Genomic DNA, 22,147 nt, shown 5'->3' with positions numbered 1-22,147 from the left:
ATCGAGTGCCCATGAGACCCCCAGTGCCTGGAGAGGGCCCTCGTACGATGTTAGCCAGAATCCTGAACTGCAGAGACCGGGACACTATCTTACGTAAGGCCAGAAAATTGACAGATCTTACCCTGGAGGGCAAACGCATTGAAATATACCCGGATTACTTGGCTGAGGTGCAAAAGCTGCGGCTACGGTACGGTGAAGTGAAGAAACAGCTCCGCTCTTTGAATGTGAAATACTCTACAATTTATCCTGCCAAATTAAGAGTGGAAGCCTTTGGAAAGGTCAATTTTTTCCCGTCACCGGTAGAGGCCGCCTCGTGGTTGGAGCGGAACCGGAGCAAATTGAGAGAAGCTGAGGACTCGGCACGGTGAATGCACGACCCTGCTATCCTGACCACTGGACAGGGTTGTGGCTCTGCGAAACCGCAGAGGAGGGGGAGAAACCCCCGCTGGGATCTACGTTTTATAGTTTTATAGTTAATTTGTTTGATTAATGGTTCGGGACTATGCATACTATTGATTATGTGGTGGAGAGACTGCCAATGCTGGAGGAGGACACGGCGCATGTTGATATGCGGTATACTACGATGTTGCTCAGGTTCTTTGAGCTCCCACTCTCACGTTGGGAAGAGAGTGACAAGAGAAGGGTGGAGGGAGGGGGGGAGTTGGATGGGTTGGATTTGCGGGAAAATGGGGTTGCTTATGCTGTTTGACCTGGTATGCTTGGGAACAAAATGGAAAGATGTTACTTGATGATGGTGGATTGTTTTTTCTAATGCACAATGAGTAACCGTACGGTTCGGATTTTAAGTTGGAATGTACGTGGTATATCTGACAGGATTAAGAGGGCAGCAGTTCTGAATCACATCAGATCTTGTGATCCTATGATTGCGTGCTTACAGGAGACCCATCTCACTAGAGATACTAGGCATTGGCTATCGAGAGGGTGGATGTTAAAGACATATCATTCCACTTATTCCTCGTACTCCAGGGGGGTGTCAGTCCTAATACACAAAAACGCACATTATGAAGAGCTGGCAGTGCAAGTAGACAGTGAAGGGCAGTATGTATGGATTGCGTGCAGATTGTATGGACACAAAATGATTTTAGTGGCTTTATATATCCCTCCACCTTATTCAAAAAAGGAACTTCAAGCAGTAATGGACTTGACGGCCAGATGGGGGGAGGCTCCGATGTTGATTATGGGAGATGTTAACAACACCATGAATGATTACTGGGATAAAGTACGTCCGGCAGGTATGGAAGCTGGACGGGACGGAATGACTGCATTTGGCACCTACGTGGGGGAGCTGGGGCTGGTGGATCTGTGGAGAGTACGAAATGAGGGTAAGAGGACCTTCTCGTGTCATTCGGCTACACACGGAACACTGTCAAGGATAGACCTGGCTTTTGGGGATACTGCTATGGATGGGATGGTTGGGGAGGTGGAATACCTACAGAGGACTCTATCGGATCATAGTCCTATGGTTGTCACGCTTCTAGTGGGATCTGCTCAGGGTCAGAGGGGAGGTTGGCGTCTTCACCCGACGTGGCTTAAAGTGGTGGATATGGGTGGCATAACCAAAGAACTAGAGCACTTCTTCCAAGTGAATGAAGGGAGTGCTGAGGCCACAGTGGTGTGGGAGGCTATGAAGGCATTTACGAGGGGACTCTTTATAAGTGAGATCTCACGGTGTAAGACCAAAACTAAATTGGCAGATCAACAAATAAAGGATGACTTGACAAGGGCAGAGGCAGACATGATTTTGGCGCCAACGAGTGTAGCTCACAATAGACTAAAATTGGCACAGGAGGCAGTTAATAAACTGCACATGATGCAAGCTGAGAGGAAAAGGGCATTTCAGCAAGCCCAATTCTTTGAGGAAGGAGAGAGAGTGGGTCACTTGTTGGCGGTGATATCTGCGGCACAGAGGGAGTCTTCCAGGGTGTACAGGTTGAGAGACCAAACGGGGACGACTCTGACAGACACAAAGGACATATTGGAGGTCTTCAAGGAATATTACATGGCACTGTACAATTCAAGAGTACGGGACACGGAGGGGGCCGTAGAGGAATTTTTGGAAGGCATCTCACTGTCTAAATTGTCTGAGGAAGATAGGATGAGGTTGGATGAACCTGTGAGTGTGGAGGAGGTGGAATGTGCAATTCTGTCTATGCCCAATAACAAATCACCGGGTGCTGATGGTCTACCTGGGGAGGTGTACAGGGAGCTGGTGGAACTGCTAGCTCCAAAATTGAAATCTGTGTTTGATGAGGCTTTGGTGAAGGGGGCGTTACCGAGATCAATGGAGGAAGCGGTGATAGTGGTTCTGCCAAAGGAGGGGAAAGACCCCATGGATGCGGAGTCGTATAGGCCCATATCGTTGTTGACAATGGATGTCAAAATACTCGCTAAGATCCTGGCCACCCGGCTCACCGGGGTTGCGCATACTGTTATTCACGAGGACCAGTCGGGCTTTATGCCCAACCGCTCCACGGCTGTTAACTTGAGAAGATTATTTCTTAATATGCAGCTGCCTGCTGATAATGGTGGCGGGAGAATAGTGATGTCATTGGACGCTAGAAAAGCATTTGATAGCGTGGAATGGAAATATTTATGGAAAATCATGGAAATAATGGGATTTGGCCCCGCATTCATGGCCTGGGTGAAGTTATTGTACTCATCCCCAAGGGCGGTAGTTAAGGTGAATGGTGAACGGTCCGGGATGTTTGACTTACATAGGGGCACAAGGCAGGGGTGCCCGCTGTCCCCGCTATTGTTTGCGGTGGCAGTGGAGCCCCTGGCGGCCAAAATAAGAGCTGAGAGAGGAGTGGTCGGATTTAAATTTGGGAGGCTGGAAGAAAAAATATCACTGTATGCCGATGACATCCTGTTATTTCTGGAAAATGCAGGAGAGGCATTGGGGTGCACGATGGATGTAATTAAACACTTTGGGAGCATTTCGGGACTGGAGATAAACTGGCACAAGTCTTATGTCATGGCTGTAGATAGACCAATAAAAGCGGAGGAGATAGATGAGAGGGGGAAGCAGCTCCAGCTGGTTTCACAATTTAAATACCTTGGGATATGGGTGGCGCTTCCATTGACACGATTCACGGATCTGAATTTAGTTCCTCTGCTAGAGAAATTTAAAAAGAAAATAGGCGCATGGTGCCAATTGGCTTTGACGGTGACGGGTAGAACTAACCTGATTAAGATGGTCCTTATGCCACAACTAATGTACGTTTTGCACAACTCACCGATATGGCTACCAAAAAAACGGTTTCAGGGTATTGATTCTATCTTCAGATCCTCGATATGGGGCAAGAGGCAGGCAAGGATTAAATTGGGAACGCTGCAAAATGGGAAGGAGGAGGGAGGATTGGCCGCACCCAATCCCTGGGTCTATTTCTTGGCAGTACAGGGCCAGCATGTCAGGGGATGGAGAGAACCCGATTGTGGAGGGGCAGCTTGCCGGGTGCTGGTACATGTGTCGGGGAGACGCCCACTGGTCCAGGCGTTAGAGGATGGTACCTTTAAGAAATTGGGAGCAATATATCCTACCTTAGGCTTGACTCAGAAGGTATGGGACACTATTAAAAAGATCAGGGGGGTGGACGGGCTGACTAAGTACTCACCGGTGTTGGGCAATGAACATCTGCCGGAACTTAATAAGCTGTGTCAAATGGGCAATTGGAAGGCGCAAGGAGTGAGATATGTGTGCCAGCTGCAGAGTGGAACGGACCTGAAGACCTTTGAGAAATTGAGAGAAGAATTTGATTTGCCTTTGGTATGGGGATTTCAATACTATAGGCTTCGACATGCTTGGAGGGCACAGTGTGGATTGGGAGCCATGACGGTTCAGGGTGACATTGTACTAGACTCTGTATGTATGAAGGGAGGGACGAGGGGAGTCATATCGAGCTTATATCATGACCTACTGCACTCCTATCTGGGGGGAAATCACTTCATTGCAAAGAGTAAATGGGAAAGGGAGGTGGGTACCCTCACAACAGAACAATGGGAGGCAATTCTAGAATATGTCCCGAAGATCTCTCTAAGCGAGCAGGCACGGATCTCCCAATTATACATAATACATAGGACATACAAAACACCGCTGCGCCTGTACAAGGCGGGCTTGAGGGGAGATTCCAGTTGCCCTAGATGTGGCACGGACCAGGCCGGACTGCTACACATGCTATGGTCATGCCCACGGCTAGTGGCTTATTGGTTGGTCGTTGTTAACAAAATTGAGAGGGCTTATACATGTACAATTGACAGAAACCCGGTGCTGTGTGTTTTGGGGGAGGTGGATGGAATACCTGTCTCAGAACATTACAAAGTGGCGATAGCGCGATTGCTATATGTGGCACGCAAACTAATAGCACGAAAATGGACAGATTCGGAACCCCCCACTAGGAGGGAATTTATTGCTCAGACACGTACGGTAATGCATTTAGAGGAAAGCATTTACAGGCGGAGGCATGGAGAGAGAACTTTTGGGAAAATATGGTCCGCATGGATGGCGGTAATATGATTGTCAATGTTCCCAGGTATGCCCGGCATAAGGAGTATTGGCGGGAGGGGGGAGGGGGGAGAGGGTTTTGACTGTATTACTACACGTTATGTGAATTGTTATATGTATATTGATAACTGTTTGCTGTAAATTTTTGAAACCTAAATAAAAATAATTGGTTTAAAAAAAAAAAAAAAAAAAAGAAAATATGTCTTATATTCTAGGTTCTTCAAAGTAGCCACCTTTTGCTTTGATGACAGCTTTGCACACTCTTGGCATTCTCTTGATGAGCTTCAAGAGGTAGTCACCGGAAATGGTTTTCACTTCACAGGTGTGCCCTGTCAGGTTTAATAAGTGGGATTTCTTGCCTTATAAATGGGGTTGGGACCATCAGTTGTGTTGTGCAGAAGTCTGGTGGATACACAGCTGATAGTCCTACTGAATAGACTGTTAGAATTTGTATTATGGCAAGAAAAAAGCAGCCAAGTAAAGAAAAACGAGTGGCCATCATTGCTTTAAGAAATGAAGGTCAGTCAGTCCGAAAAATTGGGCAAACTTTGAAAGTGTCCCCAAGTGCAGTTGCAAAAACCATCAAGCGCTACAAAGAAACTGTCTCACATGAGTACCGCCCCAGGAAAGGAAGACCAAGAGTCACCCCTGCTTCTGAGGATAAGTTTATCCGAGTCACCAGCCTCAGAAATCCCAAGTTAACAGCAGCTCAGATTAGAGACCAGGTCAATGCCACACAGAGTTCTAGCAGCAGACACATCTCTTCAGCAACTGTTAAGAGGAGACTTTGTGCAGCAGGCCTTCATGGTAAAATAGAATTACATAAAATACTGATTGAAATAGTGGACAGAATTCACACTAGTGGTCACCACTGATACAGATAATTAGTATAAATTAGGAAGGGTTTATAGAAGGGAAAAGGTGTGTGAATAAAATATAACTTTTATTAATATAATTAAAAAAACTCTTATTTTGTGAATTATTGGTGAATAAATATTCATACATCAAATTATGTATATAGGGCCACTGCTGTGTATTTATATGCAGTGCTAGCCCACAAATCACTTATTTCAATTGTGAGGACACAAAAATAAATTATCCACAGCCAATGTCCCTATAATTATTGGCTGGGTATTATAAGTTATGTGTCCCAGGTATCCCAACATTCTCCGTCATAAAGTAAATAATAACATATATAAAGTGCCGTGGAAATATGTGAGATGATAGTTAATTTTCCACCAGTGAGCCTAAATGACTTCTTATATACTCTGCATTATTAATAAATTAATGCCGATATTAAAGATGAGCTATTTCGAAAGAGAAGAGACTTTTCGAAAGAAATTACTCTAAACAATCAATCAAAAGGGCATATAATATTGCCTTAAGGACGGAGAGGAAGGACCTTTTAATCCCGAAGACTCGAAATCAAGACGAAACGTTGAGATTTATAACCGAATACCATCAAGATTGGCAAATTATGATTAATATCTTTAATAAACATTGGGGGATTTTAAAATCGGATAGAGATCTTGATCGATATCTCACACCAAAGGCCTCAATAGGATATCGGAAAACTACATCTATCTCTAACCTTTTGGTCTCGAGTCATTTTAAACGCAATAATAGAATTGTAAATGTAAGGGATCCGGGTTTCTTCCCCTGTAAACTATGCAAGGCCTGTCAAATTTTGACCCCTATGAAATCCTTTAGGGATGCTTTTGGAAAAAACTTTACCATACACCAACATTTAAATTGCTCTTCGGTTGGAGTGATTTATTGTTTGGAGTGCACATGTGGACTCAGATATGTAGGTAAGACAACCAGAGATCTGAGGACACGCATCAGAGAACATATTAGGAGTATCATTAACTTTGATAAGGACGAACAAATATGTAGAGAAAGACAAAAAATTTTCATTCCTACCCCCATCGCCAACCATTTCAAACATGCACATGACTTAAGATGGAAAGATCTGAAAGGATGGGCAATTTTTCAACATAAGCTGGATATTAGGGGTGGAGATTTGGAACAATTCTTGTTAAAAATGGAAAGCCAGTGGATATTCCGTTTAAATACGGTTAATCCACATGGACTGAACGAAAATTTCAATTTTGGTTGTTTTTTATGACGTTTCTCTATACTCTGTACAGTAACTTTTTGACCTGTCTCTGGCCTTGGGGTTGTAAGTTGTGCATTTCCAATGATTTTTTCCTGCTTTACAATGAATTGATTTATGTCTATTTGCCCTCTGAAAATATTGATGCATCTGGTTTTCTTTCCCAGATGTATCAGTTGAAATATAGAGAATCAAATATACTTATACCTCTATTCTCTACACTATCCCATCAATCTTCCTCACTTTGTATTTGAGGTGGGGGAATGAAGGATTTAGCTTTATTCATATTCACTGGGGAGTGAACTATCATAGATAATATGAGAAGAGAATTAGAGGTTTGCAATAAAGATCCCCCTTAAATGCAATTGATGTTCGATATGTACAAGATTTCTTCAATCTGATAGATCTATACATATAATAATACTTTATGGTATTATTATTCTAATGCGTAGCCTTTCAGGTATATTATCAGCCAACCTAATAGTATGGGATAAAACGGGAATTTAACCATTATCTTTACAATTTCTGGTATTTTTAAAATTTCATTTGGAATTATTTAATTACATGTTTCTGCCAATGCAGGTATGTGGACTCTCTGATTGGCTGATAGACCTGTCAATCTTGACAGGAGGTATAAGAATCCTGAGAAGGCGGCCGATCCCGCCCTTAAAAAAAGCCGGTAATCACGGCGAAACGCGCGTCAGGGACGTTCATTCTTATAATCTATATGTGGTGACACATCCCAGGAACCACACACCACTCTCTGTCACTTTAATTCTTACCCTGCCGGCTTGATACATAAAGCGGCAGTGACCGCGTGCAGGCTATCTGCACGCGATCTGAATGAGAACGCTGTCGGGGAGATAAGAGGCTCTGCTCTCCACGTGCTCTAGCCAGCAATACAAACTGGCAGCTAACTGCACAACTTCTATAATCAATCATTTCTATCCGGCCGGCTTACTATATGAAGCGGCAGTGATAGCGTGCAGATTATCTGCACGAGGTCTGAGTGAGAGCGCTGCGGGGGAGACAGTGTGTTCTGACCTCCACGTGAAGCAAATGATATACATTGACATCTCACTTTATCTTTAATCTCTGCAATATATAATAGTAATTGCTAGCAGACCACCCGCACACAGCAAGAATGTACACGCTGTGGGATTAAATGAGCACCCTTATATTTACGGGTATGACTTGATAGAACAGCGGTATTAACCGCATAGACCACCCATATTAGATTAGTGCTTGGCTCAGAGATACAAATCCAGCTATATAGCTGTTTTTTTCATGCCAGCTTTAATAGTGAGATTGCAAGGAAATAGCTCATCTTTAATATCGGCATTAATTTATTAATAATGCAGAGTATATAAGAAGTCATTTAGGCTCACTGGTGGAAAATTAACTATCATCTCACATATTTCCACGGCACTTTATATATGTTATTATTTACTTTATGACGGAGAATGTTGGGATACCTGGGACACATAACTTATAATACCCAGCCAATAATTATAGGGACATTGGCTGTGGATAATTTATTTTTGTGTCCTCACAATTGAAATAAGTGATTTGTGGGCTAGCACTGCATATAAATACACAGCAGTGGCCCTATATACATAATTTGATGTATGAATATTTATTCACCAATAATTCACAAAATAAGAGTTTTTTTAATTATATTAATAAAAGTTATATTTTATTCACACACCTTTTCCCTTCTATAAACCCTTCCTAATTTATACTTCATGGTAAAATAGTTGCTAGGAAACCACTGCTAAGGACAAGCAACAAGCAGAAGAGACAAGTTTGGGCTAAAGAACACAAGGAATGGACATTAGACCAGTGGAAATCTGTGCTTTGGTCTGAGGAGTCCAAATTTGAGATCCTTGGTTCCAACCACCGTGTCTTTGTGCGACGCAGAAAAGGTGAACGGATGGACTCTACATGCCTGGTTCCCACCGTGAAGCATGGAGGAGGAGGTGTGATGGTGTGGGGGTGCTTTGCTGGTCAAACTGTTGGGGATTTATTCAAAATTGAAGGCATACTGAACCAGCATGGCTACCACAGCATCTTGCAGCGGCATGCTATTCCATCCAGTTTGCGTTTAGTTGGACCATCATTTATTTTTCAACAGGACAATGACCCCAAACACACCTCCAGACTGTGTAAGGGCTATTTGACCAAGAAGGAGAGTGATGGGGTGCTACGCCAGATGACCTGGCCTCCACAGTCACCAGACCGGAACCCAATCGAGATGGTTTGGGGGGAGCTGGACCGCAGAGTGAAGGCAAAAGGGCCAACAAATGCTAAGCATCTCTGGGAACTCCTTCAAGATTGTTGGAAGACCATTTCTGGTGACTACCTCTTGAAGCTCATCAAGAGAATGCCAAGAGTGTGCAAAGCAGTCATCAAAGCAAAAGGTGGCTACTTTGAAGAACCTAGAATATAAGACATATTTTCAGTTGTTTCACACTTTTTTGTTAAGTATATAATTCCACATGTGTTAATTCATAGTTTTGATGCCTTCAGTGTGAATGTACAATTTTCAAAGTCATGAAAATACAGAAAAATCTTTAAATGAGGTGTGTCCAAACTTTTGGTCTGTACTGTATACTCATTACTTAGTTTATTTTTCAATTTTCTTCTTTCTTTCTTACATTTTTCACATCTGCTTACCCCCCCCCCACTGCTTATTCATAATAGGTCACTAACATTCATTCATTCACCTTTCACACTTCTGTTTTACGTTTCAGGACATGAGGCTCCTTGTATATTTATTGCGCTGAGCCCAGCCGGCTGTTATTTGACCCTTGTGTTCTAACATGGAGCGTAGAAGTCGCCATCTTGTTTTGCGCTCCAACGCTGAACGCATACCGCCGTCACTTCTGCCCTATTGATGCGCTCAAGCGAGTCGAGTCACGCGGACCGGATGTGACATTGACATGTCATGCATGACGATCCCTCTCCCTGTTACCAGCTAATCGCGGCTTGCTATATCGCACTTTGCACCCTTTTTGGCCGACTCCGGCTTAAATACTAACTCGGCCTTTTTGTTCCTTGTGCCTAGTCAAAGCCCAGATGGCGAAAAGTGCGTTGTGTGCAGCAGCATGTGTGTGTGGTTTCAGCTCATGCCGGTATGTTAATTTTTTCTGGCGATATGGCACCAGAGAGATTCCGCAGAATCCCACCACTGCCACCACATGTGAAGGATCCACACCTCGCCACCCGCCTGACATCACAGTTACGTCTGACGGATCACATGATATGGATCTGCCCTTTGCACCAACGTGACGTTCCGCACCCCCTTGAGGAAGCATAATGTCAGATTGGTACAGTTCTACACAGACACCCCCTGTCCACACAGGTACAGGAAGGTACCGGGCATGAGAAGAGGTTGCCCACTCAGTGTCTGACGTGGCACCACACTCGCTCACACCCCTGACAGGCTGAGAGGCCCCTTCCACTAGCCCCAGTGAAACAGAACCTTATCAGCTTGGTAGAGCTGCTACCAGTTTCTATTAGATATAAGCCCCCCGGTCCGTTAACGGGAATTATCGGGCCAGAAACCAGCCCCGGTATTGTGTTAGTTGGACCGTACAATGGACATGAGGATTCGTGGATCGAGATAAAAGATCAGCCCAAGGTTAAACTATATATTTAATCGCCATCACATCGCCTATATACATAAGGATTATAAATACATAATGGTCAGAGATGCAAACACAATAGTAGTGGTACAAAAGATAAAAACAGATATGAAGAGTGAGCTACCAGTCAGATGGAAAGCCTGGCTTGTGGGGGAGGGCTGCCACATGGGAGGCTTGTGGGTCCCTCTGTGGGGATGACTTCCCTCACATGATGAGTCATCGCGACCTCCCAGAGAAAAAGCCCTAGGCTAGAACTGCAGGAGCTTTTAAACTCTCTGGGTCACTCCCCCTCCTGCCCCCTGGACTGGACCTAAATCTCCACCCATTGCCTCCCTCAGCTATAAACTCCAAAAACAAAAATGGGTTATACTTCCTTAATGGACGGTCCTAGGGAGCCGGTTCTGGTGTCATCACGATCCAGCCGGGCCTCTGCTACACGAGGAGACTAAAGACAGTGGCCCTACGGGTCTTCAAAAGGCTGTGTCTGGTATCTCCCCATCCCTACGCGCTAGACTGGGCTGGGAGTAAGGCTGACATTCCCCATTCTCTTGGGATCTTGAAAATCTATTTTATAAATAAGTAGGACATATAGCATTTCCATAATTTGGTATTGAATTATAGTTGTCTGACACAAAGGGAACGGCATGGCTTGGATCTCCAGGGGGTCTTCCTATTGAAGCCCACCAGCTAGCTAGTGGGGGTGTAATTTCTTGGCTTGGAGCTGCTAAGTGAGATATTTGTCACTCACTCTCTCGGGGCCCCCTTCCTCCTTCTTGGCTGTAGAAGTGTCCAGTTACAACTGTATGCAGTAGATCTTTATAATCCCCTGCCAAATAGGATACAATGATTGACATGGGATTATATCTACAATATTCTTTACATATTTTGCATTTTTATTGCATCGTTTTATTCTGAGAGCTATAACTTATTTTTCAGCTGATGGAGCTGTATGGTGGTTTGATTCTTGCGGGACAAGATGACGTTTTCAGTGGTACCATTTTTATTTACATTTGTCTTTTTGATTGCGTTTTATTCCATTTTGTGTTCGGCGGTATGATGATAAAGCACTGTTTTTTGCATTTTTTTTTTACACCGTGTTCACTAAATGGGTTAACGAGTGGGACAGTTTTAGAGGTCAGGTCGTTCTGGACGTGGTGATACCAAATATGTTTACTTTTATCGTTTCGTTTTTTTCATAATAATATTTATTTATGGGTATAATATATTTTTATTCTTTAAGATTTTTTCATTTTGTTTTATATTTTTCCAATTTTTTTTTACTTTCTGACACTTTTTTACTTTGTACTACTATGGGACTTTCATTTTTTTGCAGGCTGATTGCTTGTATAGCATAGGGATGCAGCAGTATCTCTAAGCTATGCAGGCTGTAAGCTCTGCACTGACACAAGTTAGACAGATAGTGCTCTGCACATGATCTAACAAACTTGCTGGTGCCTGGTGACCCGGATGTAGTCATGAAGACATCGGGTCACCATGGCAACAAACAAGACCACCACACTGAGACAGCGAGGGGTCTCCGATCCAAGGTAGGAGGGGCTGTCTTACCTCTGCCTGCTCCCGAAATGCTGCGATCGACTTCAAATCACAGCATTTTGGGGGTTAATGTGCCGGGCTGCTCCTGGCACAGAATACTGGGTGTCAGCTGTCAGAATCAGCTGACACTCGGAGCTGAACGCGCCAGCACAGCATGTGTGCGGGCGCGATCGCCGAGGTGTAATAATACGTACCTGGTCATTAAGGCCCAGGGCACAGGGATGTCTTATTACGCCTCATGCCAGAAAGGAGTTAAAGAAATTTTTGTATGACTGTGACGCTGGATTTCCTGCATTTCCATTGCTGGTGAGCTGGATTTTTCCTATAAAGTCTGTTAGTGCAGTTAATAGTTACCATCCGTTTTCCTCTAGTCAGATAGGTTGAGATCACTTGGACACTAAGTTTGTGTTAAAAAACTCAAAAGAGAATAAAAAAAGTTAGAGAAGACCTCCATGTGTTATACACGTATTTTCCCATCAATATTTTGCCACAAATCAATTTATTGTGGAAAACTCATCATGGCTGGCAAACTGAAATGTTACCAGATTCTGTCATCTGCTCCTCAATGTTTGCTGATCCCTCAGTGCACACGGTGTATAATGCAGTCACAGCACCCGGCACTTACTTCCAGCTGTTAGGAGGTGCTGGGAAGTTTCCTTCAGTTTAATGCTGACTGATATTATAGTGAATGATTCCCAGTGAATAGACCATGCTGGCGATGTGGAGCATTATTCTATTCAGGGGTCGCCCACCCGTCACCTCCAGTGACTCCGCTCAGTAAGCGCTGCAGCTGCAAGAACTGGTAATAATCAGTGTGGGGCGTCACATTCCCCCCGCAGCGGCCATTTCATCCATCTGCCACATTCTTACACTGTCTTCTCCACATTTACACCATCTAGTTAGTTAGTTACTTATTTTCTGCCAGAAATGTGAGCTACAATTTTGGTGTAATTTCTGGAGTAGAATGTTAGGCCCCTCCCCTCTCACATAAGCCACACCGCTTTTCAGCTAAGCCACGCCTCTTGTCAGACAAGGCACAGAAAGGGTTTAAAACATGTGAAGCAAATCATGAAATACAGATTTTGCTGCACAGAACTACAGGATTCTGTCATTTAGCTGATAAATCTCTCCCAGTGACTTCTGATTAATATTTAGATTTGTATTGAACATAAACCGCAATCGTATGACCATTAATAGATAACCAGCCTTCTTTATACACGTTCAATTGTTACCATAAGTTATTTTCCCCCAAAATATCTCTGCAGATCCTCTAAATGAATCTATGTAAAATATGAAGAGCTATATATGGAGAGCTATATATGCCCCCACATTATCTGCACAGGGCCACATAATATACAGTATTTGGGGAACATTATAGTAAAATGTATTATAGCACTATAACAGCATCCGGTCCCTTTAAATCTTCAGATACTTCTGTCACCATGGTAACTGCATTTCTGAACAACCAATAGGATTGCTCAGTTTGAATTTGGAAAAAAAAAAAAAAAAAGAAGTCAGTCTGTTATATCTCATCCGAGTGTGAAGACAGACACCTGCAGTCAGCGCGAGATTCCAGGTATAAGACGTCTATAAGATAACGGAGGAGCCACATCCCATCACACGCACTCACAGACCACAACCAAGACGTCCTGAGAAATCTGCTCAGCACCAACTTATTATTCCCCAACACACAATAGGATGAGATATCAGGGGGTGAGGCCGCACTCGTCACATCTCCCATCTGGATGGATCCGGCGACAAGATCCCGATATTTACCCCCCGCTCTGCTCCTCCATGGGGAACGGCCCCGGCGCACACAGGATGGCCGCAGTGTAGTATTGCTAGTACTCTGCACGATACCCCGTCCTCCATATATACCACATACTAAAGGGGAGCTCCCAACAAGTTATCACCTATCTGCGGGATAAGATCAGAGTCCGACCACTGGGAACCACCAATCGCCAGAACAGGGCCCTGTTATCCTGTTAGGAGGCAGCGGCAGTACCCTCGCCCAACCACCGAGGGTGCCAGAGAACGTTGAGTACAGCTCCTGCAGGCCCCAGAGAGGGTGAATGGAGCGGCGGTGGAGCATGTGCACCTCCTCTACCATCTAACGGGGATAAAAGTTCTGGTGACGGCTGGAGTTCCCAGCGGACGGACCCCACTGATCTATAAGTCATCACCTATCCCAGGTATAAGTGATAACTTGTTCCAACTGAAAATCCCCCTGTAATGGAGCCGACATATGTAACAGTCAGTATCCTGTACATTTCCCAATGTTGCCCTTCCCCTGCACCAGAATTTATAGTCAAAACCCCTGCTGACTATTCCTGATGTTTTATAGGATTTGGATACATTGTCAGTGAAGATGTCAGCAGTCACCATGTGCCCCGGATACGTCCCCCCTGAGGAGATACTGAGAAGACTGGCGTATTGTACGAAGCTTCTCCCTTCTCCCCTCTACAAGAAGGAGCGCCTCATGCCAACCAACCCAGAAGCCCAAAGAAGGTATACTGTAAGGAGAGAAGAACGGCCCGCTCCACCCATAAGCATCCAAGCCAGGGAGAAAAGGAAACGGGAAGAAGAAGAACAAATGGCTCTAAGAGAAATGCTGGACTATCTGGATGAAGAGGAAGACAAGAAAGAAGAGCAGAAGGCGGCAAAGAAGATCAAACTGGACATTAAGCTCCCGAGAAGCAGCACAAGAAGAAGCAGGACCAGGCCGCACAACTTCCACCACCAAGTCAGCCAAGTCTTCCCTATGACAAGAAAGCAGAACATCCTGTGGACCGTCCTGCTGGGACCTCTCTGCCGATAACATCAGATGCGGCATTACCGGCCCGTAAGTATAAAAACACCAGTAATAATAATAGCAGGAGAATAGTAATATAGTGGGAATAGATCAGTATTAGACTAACAAGAGTAATTATATTAGTGATAATAAGAAAGTCCTAAAAGTAGTAATAAAATATCCGTAGTAATAGTACAGTAGTAGGTGGAATAGCAGTGTGATCCGGGGTCCTAGGACTGATCGCCTTTTCTCGGGGTCAAGAAGGAATTTTTCCCCTGTGACACAAATTGGCTGAATGTGTCCTGGGGTTTTTGCCTTCTTCTGGATCAACAGTGTAGGAATAGGGTAGTATTAATGATAATAGAAAAGTTAGAATAATAGTTATAAAATAGCAGTATTAATAATAGTAAGAATATAAAATAGTTATATCTATAAAAAGAACAAAACACTAAATTAAAATAATTATAGTAGTAGCTCAATCAGTAGTGTAAAGTGAAACAGTCATAGAAAAGTTAGAATAGTACTATAAGATAGCAGGACGTAAGTAATAAATATAAAATCTATAAAAAGAACAAAACCGGATCTAAAAGTTAGAATAGTTCTGTAATAAAATAGCGGGATATTAATAATAGTATAATATCTATAAAAAGAACAAAACCCTATATATAAAATAATAATAACTATAGTAGTAGTATAATTAGCGCTGCAATATTAATTAGATAACTAGTAATAACATAATTAGGTTTGATCCAGGGTCCTAGGACTGATCGCCTTTTCTCGGGGTCAAGAAGGAATTTTTCCCCAGTGACACAAATTGGCTGAATGTGTCCTGGGGTTTTTGCCTTCTTCTGGATCAAAAGCTTTAGACATAGGGATTTTAGTAATACCATTATTAGAGTCACAAGAGTAATAAAAAAAATGATAAAACTAATAAATAAAGTAAATAATAAAAGGTACATTTTTAATAAATCGTAAAAATGGTAGTAATAAAAAGATATTTGTGAGGCCGAGTTCCAGTTAGTAAATAAATTAGTGTTAGGTTAGCGTAGGGACCCATCTGAAGAGGTCGCCTTGTCGTTGGCAGATGGGCTCGCACAATTTGCTCAAAATGTGCGCTAAGAACCTCATATTTACAGTACAGACCAAAAGTTTGGACACACCTTCTCATTTATAGATTTTTCTGTATTTTCATGACTATGAAAATTGTACATTCACACTGAAGGCATCAAAACTATGAATTAACACATGTGGAATTATATACTTAACAAAAAAGTGTGAAACAACTGAAAATATGTCTTATATTCTAGGTTCTTCAAAGTAACCACCTTTTGCTTTGATGACTGCTTTGCACACTCTTGGCATTCTCTTGATGAGCTTCAACTTTTGGTCTGTACTGTATATCTATAGTAAATCTAGCAGTAATACCATTCAGGAGATATAGATATACATGTATACACTCGTTTTGTGAATAACTTTTTGTGCAGCACCACAGCAGCAGGTATACAGGTATAGGGAGCTCACATCTAATGATAGTGTTACAGTGATATTATAGCTGGGCCTTAACGGGAATCTGTCAGCCGGTTTTTGCTATGTAATCTGACAGCAGCATGATGTAGGGACAGAGACCCTGATTCCAGCGATGTGCCACTTACTGGGTGCAGCAATTGTGATAGAATCACACTTTTCTCTGTAGCAGAGCTCAGATGTTGAGCCCTGTATAACCCCGAACACACCATTGATTGGCAGCTTTCTATGTACACTGTATATTGACAGAAAGCCGCTAACCAGTGATGGCGGTGTGGTTGGACTAGGAGACACGAGACACCTAGTCTTGTAGTGATAACGTCCTGCTGATAAAATACTGATTGTATTAAAACAGCAAAACACACCCAGTAATTGACACATCACTGGAATCAGACTCTCTACCCTTAACCTGCTGAAAGATTAAGAATAACTGGTTCCCGAGAAGCATCGAAAATATACTTCACAGTCAGGATCCAGCACCCGCTCAATAGTGCACATTTTCATCAGGCAGGTGTCGTCAGGGCACCTACGAGATCTGCAGCAGTCGTACAGCTGTATTACACAGTCCCGCTGCTGGAGGAGCTATTCCTGATCCTGGCAGTTTAACCCCTTATACCCCACCGTCAGTAGCAACCACAGCATCTAGATGGTTTGGACAGAAGGAGAGGGAGATACGATTACGGTGCTGATGAGTTTCTATAGAAGTTGGGGTCCTAACAGTGACCCCCATGACTGACATCTTACTGCTCCTATTAGACCTTGACTGAAGAAAGGTCTATTAGGACATCGGTCAAAGTAATGTCACCTGCTCTGCAGCTACTGGAAATACCTAGGTCTGATTACTTTCCCATTTGCAAAATGTGATTTTGCGCTGCACCTACAGCAGCACTGTTTTACCATCATCATCAGTGACAGGACCTCCAGCCTTTCCTGAGATTGATCAGTGGAGGAAGAAGCTTTCAGTTCCTTGTTCCACCATTCAGTTCACCTGTATGTCTCTGCTAGCAGCTGATTGGACTGGTTAGTGCAACCAGCTGTGACATGCCACTGCCGCCTTGCACTGTGTGCAATTGCAAAAAGAACTTCGGCACTCCATACATGAATATATAAGAAATATTGTATCTAGACCAGTGATTTTCAACCTTTTTTGAGCCGCGGCACACTTTTTATACTTAGAAAATCCTGGGGCACACCACCAACCAAAATAGCACAAAATGACACTAAAACAGTCATATTATACATATAGTTAATAATATAGATTCTAAATTTATTTTACTCACTCAGTGTGAAACCTGGGCCGGTTTCGATAAACACAAAAGGGATATCCTGGCAGGAATGGTGGAAAGACACACATGAAGCTCTTCCTCAACAGTTCTCAGTTTCTCCCTGTTTTTAGTTTTTATCGCAGTCAAGCTTGAGAAGCCCAGCTCACATAGATATGTGGTTGAAAATGGGAGCAATGTCAAAATAGCTTTGTTGGCCAGAATGGGGAACTCCTTGGCAACAGATAACCAAAAACTGTCCAAAGGAAGATCAGCAAACTTTAGCTTTAAACCGCGATCTTGCTTCAGTTCAACGAGTTCCTCTTGCTCCTTTAAAGTCATGTCCTTTCCAGCAACGGATAATGAGCTGTATGGGTCCCTAACCCAGTCAAGGCATTCTGTGAAGGCTGAAGAGAAATAGAACGATAACTTCTCCTCAAGAGTTTTCAAATGTCTGCCAATCGCTTCGCACATTGCAGCAGTATTGTCATCATGCAGTTTCTCGGTGAGTGGGAACATCTGAAGGTTGCCACCCTGCACATGTTGTTGCCAGAGCTGCACCTTTAAACGGAATCCGTTCATTTTATCAGTGCTTGTAAGCAGGTTTTCATTTCGACCTTGCATCCGTGTGTTTAGTTCATTCAGATATTGAAATATATCAGCCAGGTATGCCAGCTTTGCACACCACTCATCACTTGCAAGCAGCTTTGAATAATCGGACCTCTCGTTTGTAAGAAATATTTTAAGTTCTTCTCGCAACTCATACACACGGGCCAGCACTTTGCCGCGTGACAGCCACCTGACCTCCGTGTGAAGCAATAAGATTTTATGCTCCGCTCCCATTTCTGTACACAAAGACGCAAATAAGCGACATCTCAAAGGTCGCGTCTTCACAAAGTTCACTATGCGCACAACATCATCCAACACAGGAGCTAGATCTGCTGGTAAGGTCTTTGCAACGAGGGCCTCACGGTGCAAGAAACAGTGGGTAGCAAGAACATCTGGGTTTCTTTCTTTAACCCTACTTACAAAGCCTTTGATGCGCCCGACCATGGCTGCGGCTACATCAGTGCAGACACCTGTGCAGTTTTCCCATGTAAGTCCACTTTTATCAAGATATTCCGATGTGACTTGGAATATTGCCTCTCCTGTTGATTTTTCTGTCAGTGCCTTGCAAAATAGGAAGTTTTCTCTAATGGCTTCACCATCCACAAAACGCACATTGGCCAACAACTGACAATGTCCACTGATATCCGTCGACTCATCAAGTTGCAAGGCAAATTTCTTACTGATGCGCACCTTTTCCAAAACAACTGTTTCAATGTCCGCAGACAAGTCATCAATCCGTCTGGCAATTGTGTTATCAGAGAGAGGCACTTTAGCCTTCTCTTTAGCTGCTTCAGGGCCAAGCATCTCATTTACAATAGCTTTACAAGCTGGTAGTATTAATGTTTCTGCCACAGTGTGGGACTTTTTTGATTTAGCTATGAGTTCAGCAACAAGGTAGCTAGCTTTGAGGGCTCTCTCATTTACCTTTGTGCTTTTTCTCAAAAAAGTTGCCCCTTTCTCATTGTTTGTACGTAAGCGTACAAAATACTCCATCGGTTTATTTTGAACGGAAGGGTGTTTCGTTTGGACATGGCGTTTAAGTTTGCTTGGCACCATAGCGCTATTGGAAAGCTTCTCACCACACACCAAGCACAGTGGTGTTGGTGCTGTCGCATCCCCAGTTGAAGTAAATCCAAATGAAAGATAGCTTTCACTGTATTGCCTTGAGCTCACCGTCTTGTCTTTTTTCTTTTGTCGAACTCTCATACTAGGGCCTTCATTTGGGTTAGAATTGTGTCCAGGGTCCTGTTCGGCATTTGCCTTTTCCATTCTCAAATACTTCTCCATCACTGCTGAGATAGTGTGCGCAGCCACACACTAAAATAGAAGAGTATTACATTATCTGCCACACTTAAAGGACCTCTGCTAGGCATATTTCATTCCTGAGGGCTTAAAAAGCAGCTCTCGTGGTGACAAGAAGCTGATTTAAACCCCCCAAGAGTGAACTTCGCGAGAGCTGTATGTGTGTGATAATAACTTCTATTACTACGGTCTGCATTTCCTGCTTGAATTGACACTAGTGACGTAGCACTCAGCTTTCTCTATAAGTAGAATAGAGCCGGCTGCCAAGTGCTACGCCACTAGAGTCAATTCAAGCAGGACATGACTGCTGAAGAACGGTACTAATATCATTTATTATTCCATACATACAACTCTCACGGAGTTCACTCTTGGGGGTTTTAAATCAGCTTCTTACCACCACAAGAGCTACTTTTTTAGCCCTCAAGAGTGAAATATGCCTGGCAGAGGTCCTTTCAATAAATTATTTATTTTAAAAAAGTGAAATAAAAAAGGATAACCCCCTCATATATTCAATCCCATGTAACCTCATAAATACAGTCCCACGTATATGAGCACATGATTATCAGCATCATATACTGTGGTGATGTGCACTGTACAGCGCCACAGTATATGGTGCTGATTATTATGTGGCTCATATACTGCAATATAAAGGGGTACAATGAGAAGTACTATGGCCATGAGGCCAGAGTACAAGTGCCAGCTCATATACTCAGCATATGAGCTGGTACTTGTAGTACTCCAGCCTCATGACTATAGTATTTCTCATTTTACATTTCTCATTGTTATATGCAGTATACTGCTGGAGTACTAAATGTTATGTTCTGCTACCAAAGCTAAGGAAAGAGAGGAGATCTGTCCCTACTATAAGACTCAGCTGAATCCCTACGATGTAACAGGGAACCTGATCCTGCGATCAGACCTGCTAAAGTCCTAATCTAGTCTGTACGGAGACCTATAGATGTGAGGAGGGAATCCCTACAAGTACTAAGGACTGGGAGGAATATGGGACACCTCCTAACAGAAATAGTAGCAGACAGATGAACAAACAAAATAGATAGAACATAGAGGTCCGTAGACCAAGCAAACTAACAGAGTTAGATACAGAGCACAGGCTAGCTAGAAAGTAGATATACAATGAAGTCCAGCAAAGCCAGAAGGGCGGAGCAGGATTAAATAGGCCAACAAGGTCATGTGACCAGCAAAGGAAAAAAACCTAACAGCAAGGTTCTAACAGTACCCCCCCTTCTAAGAGGATCCTCCGGATCCCCTAGGACCAGGCTTATCAGGAAATCTCCTGTGAAACGCTCTGATAAGTCTGGACGCGGAAACATCATCTGACCTCACCCAAGAGTTATCCTCGGGTCCGAAACCTTTCCAGGCCACAAGATACTGCAAACTACCTCTATACCGTCTAGAGTCAAGGATGCGAGAAATTTCATATTCCCCGTCCTCCACCACCGGAGGAACAGAGGCAGAGGCGTCACCATCCGACACAACAGCTTTTTTTAACAGAGAGACATGAAAGACCGGATTAATTCTCCAGGAGGTAGGAACCTCCAACCTAACAGCAGATTGGTTGACAACCTGAAGCACCTTAAAGGGCCCTACAAACTTGGGACCCAATTTCTTAGAAGGAATCCTCAACCGCAGATTCCTAGAGGACAACCAAACCATGTCACCAACAGCGAACAAAACCTCCTGTCGTTTCCTATCAAAGTAGTCTTTAGATTTTCTGTTGGCCTCCTGAAGATTACCACGCACATCCGTCCAAACTCTTTCCAAATTACCGGAAAAATTCTCCTCCTCAGGCACGGCAGATCCCAACTTGGAGAACGACCCAAACGACGGATGTCTCCCAGAACAACAAAAAAAAGGCGAACAACCAGCAGAAGAAGATGTATGATTGTTCAGAGCAAATTCGGCAAGTGGCAGAAACTCAGACCACCCCTCTTGATTGTCTGCCACAAAACAACGCAAGAACTGCTCAACATCCTGGTTTTTCCTTTCTGTCTGGCCATTAGATTCAGGATGATAACCGGACGAAAACGACAAATGAATTCCCAACCTGTCACAAAAGGCACGCCAAAAACGAGCCACGAACTGAGGACCCCTATCAGAAACAATGTCAGTAGGAACGCCATGAAGTCTGACAATTTCCTTGACAAAGGCCTTAGCGAGAGTTTTAGCGCAGGGCAGTTTGACGAAGGGAACCAAGTGACACATCTTGCTAAAACGGTCCACGACCACCCAGATGACAGTAAAACCCTCAGAGGAGGGAAGGTCAGTTATAAAGTCCATAGCCAAATGTGTCCAAGGAGCACTGGGGACCTCCAAAGGACAAAGCAACCCCGCAGCAGGAGTATGTGAGGACTTAGATCTAGCACATATAGTACATTGGCGCACCCACTTAATGACTTCCTTCTGCCATCCAGGCCACCAAAAACTGCGACCCACCAGTCTCTTGGTCTCAGAGATTCCGGGATGACCTGCCAACCGAGATTCGTGACACTCAACAAACAAATCTCTCCTAAAGGTCCCAGGCACAAACAACCTCCCATGAGGAGTGTTAGATGGGGCATTCTCCTGAGCTTTAAGAATCTCATCTTCCAAAACGGAGTCTAAAGCAGCTATCACAACACCTTCTTGTAAAATGTTTTCCTCTTTCTCAGCACAGACTATGGGAGAAAAACTGCGAGACAAGGCATCCGCCTTAACATTCTTAGTACCAGGGATGTAAGTAACGGAGAAATTAAACCGCGAGAAAAACAGTGCCCACCTAGCCTGACGGGCATTCAGGCGCTTGGCAGCATCAAGATATAT

Source organism: Phyllobates terribilis, unplaced genomic scaffold, assembly GCF_046119375.1.
Source record: "Phyllobates terribilis strain yellow unplaced genomic scaffold, ASM4611937v1 Scaffold_8__6_contigs__length_399053987, whole genome shotgun sequence".
NCBI lineage: Eukaryota > Metazoa > Chordata > Amphibia > Anura > Dendrobatidae > Phyllobates > Phyllobates terribilis.
Note: the sequence above shows the minus strand (reverse complement) of the source record.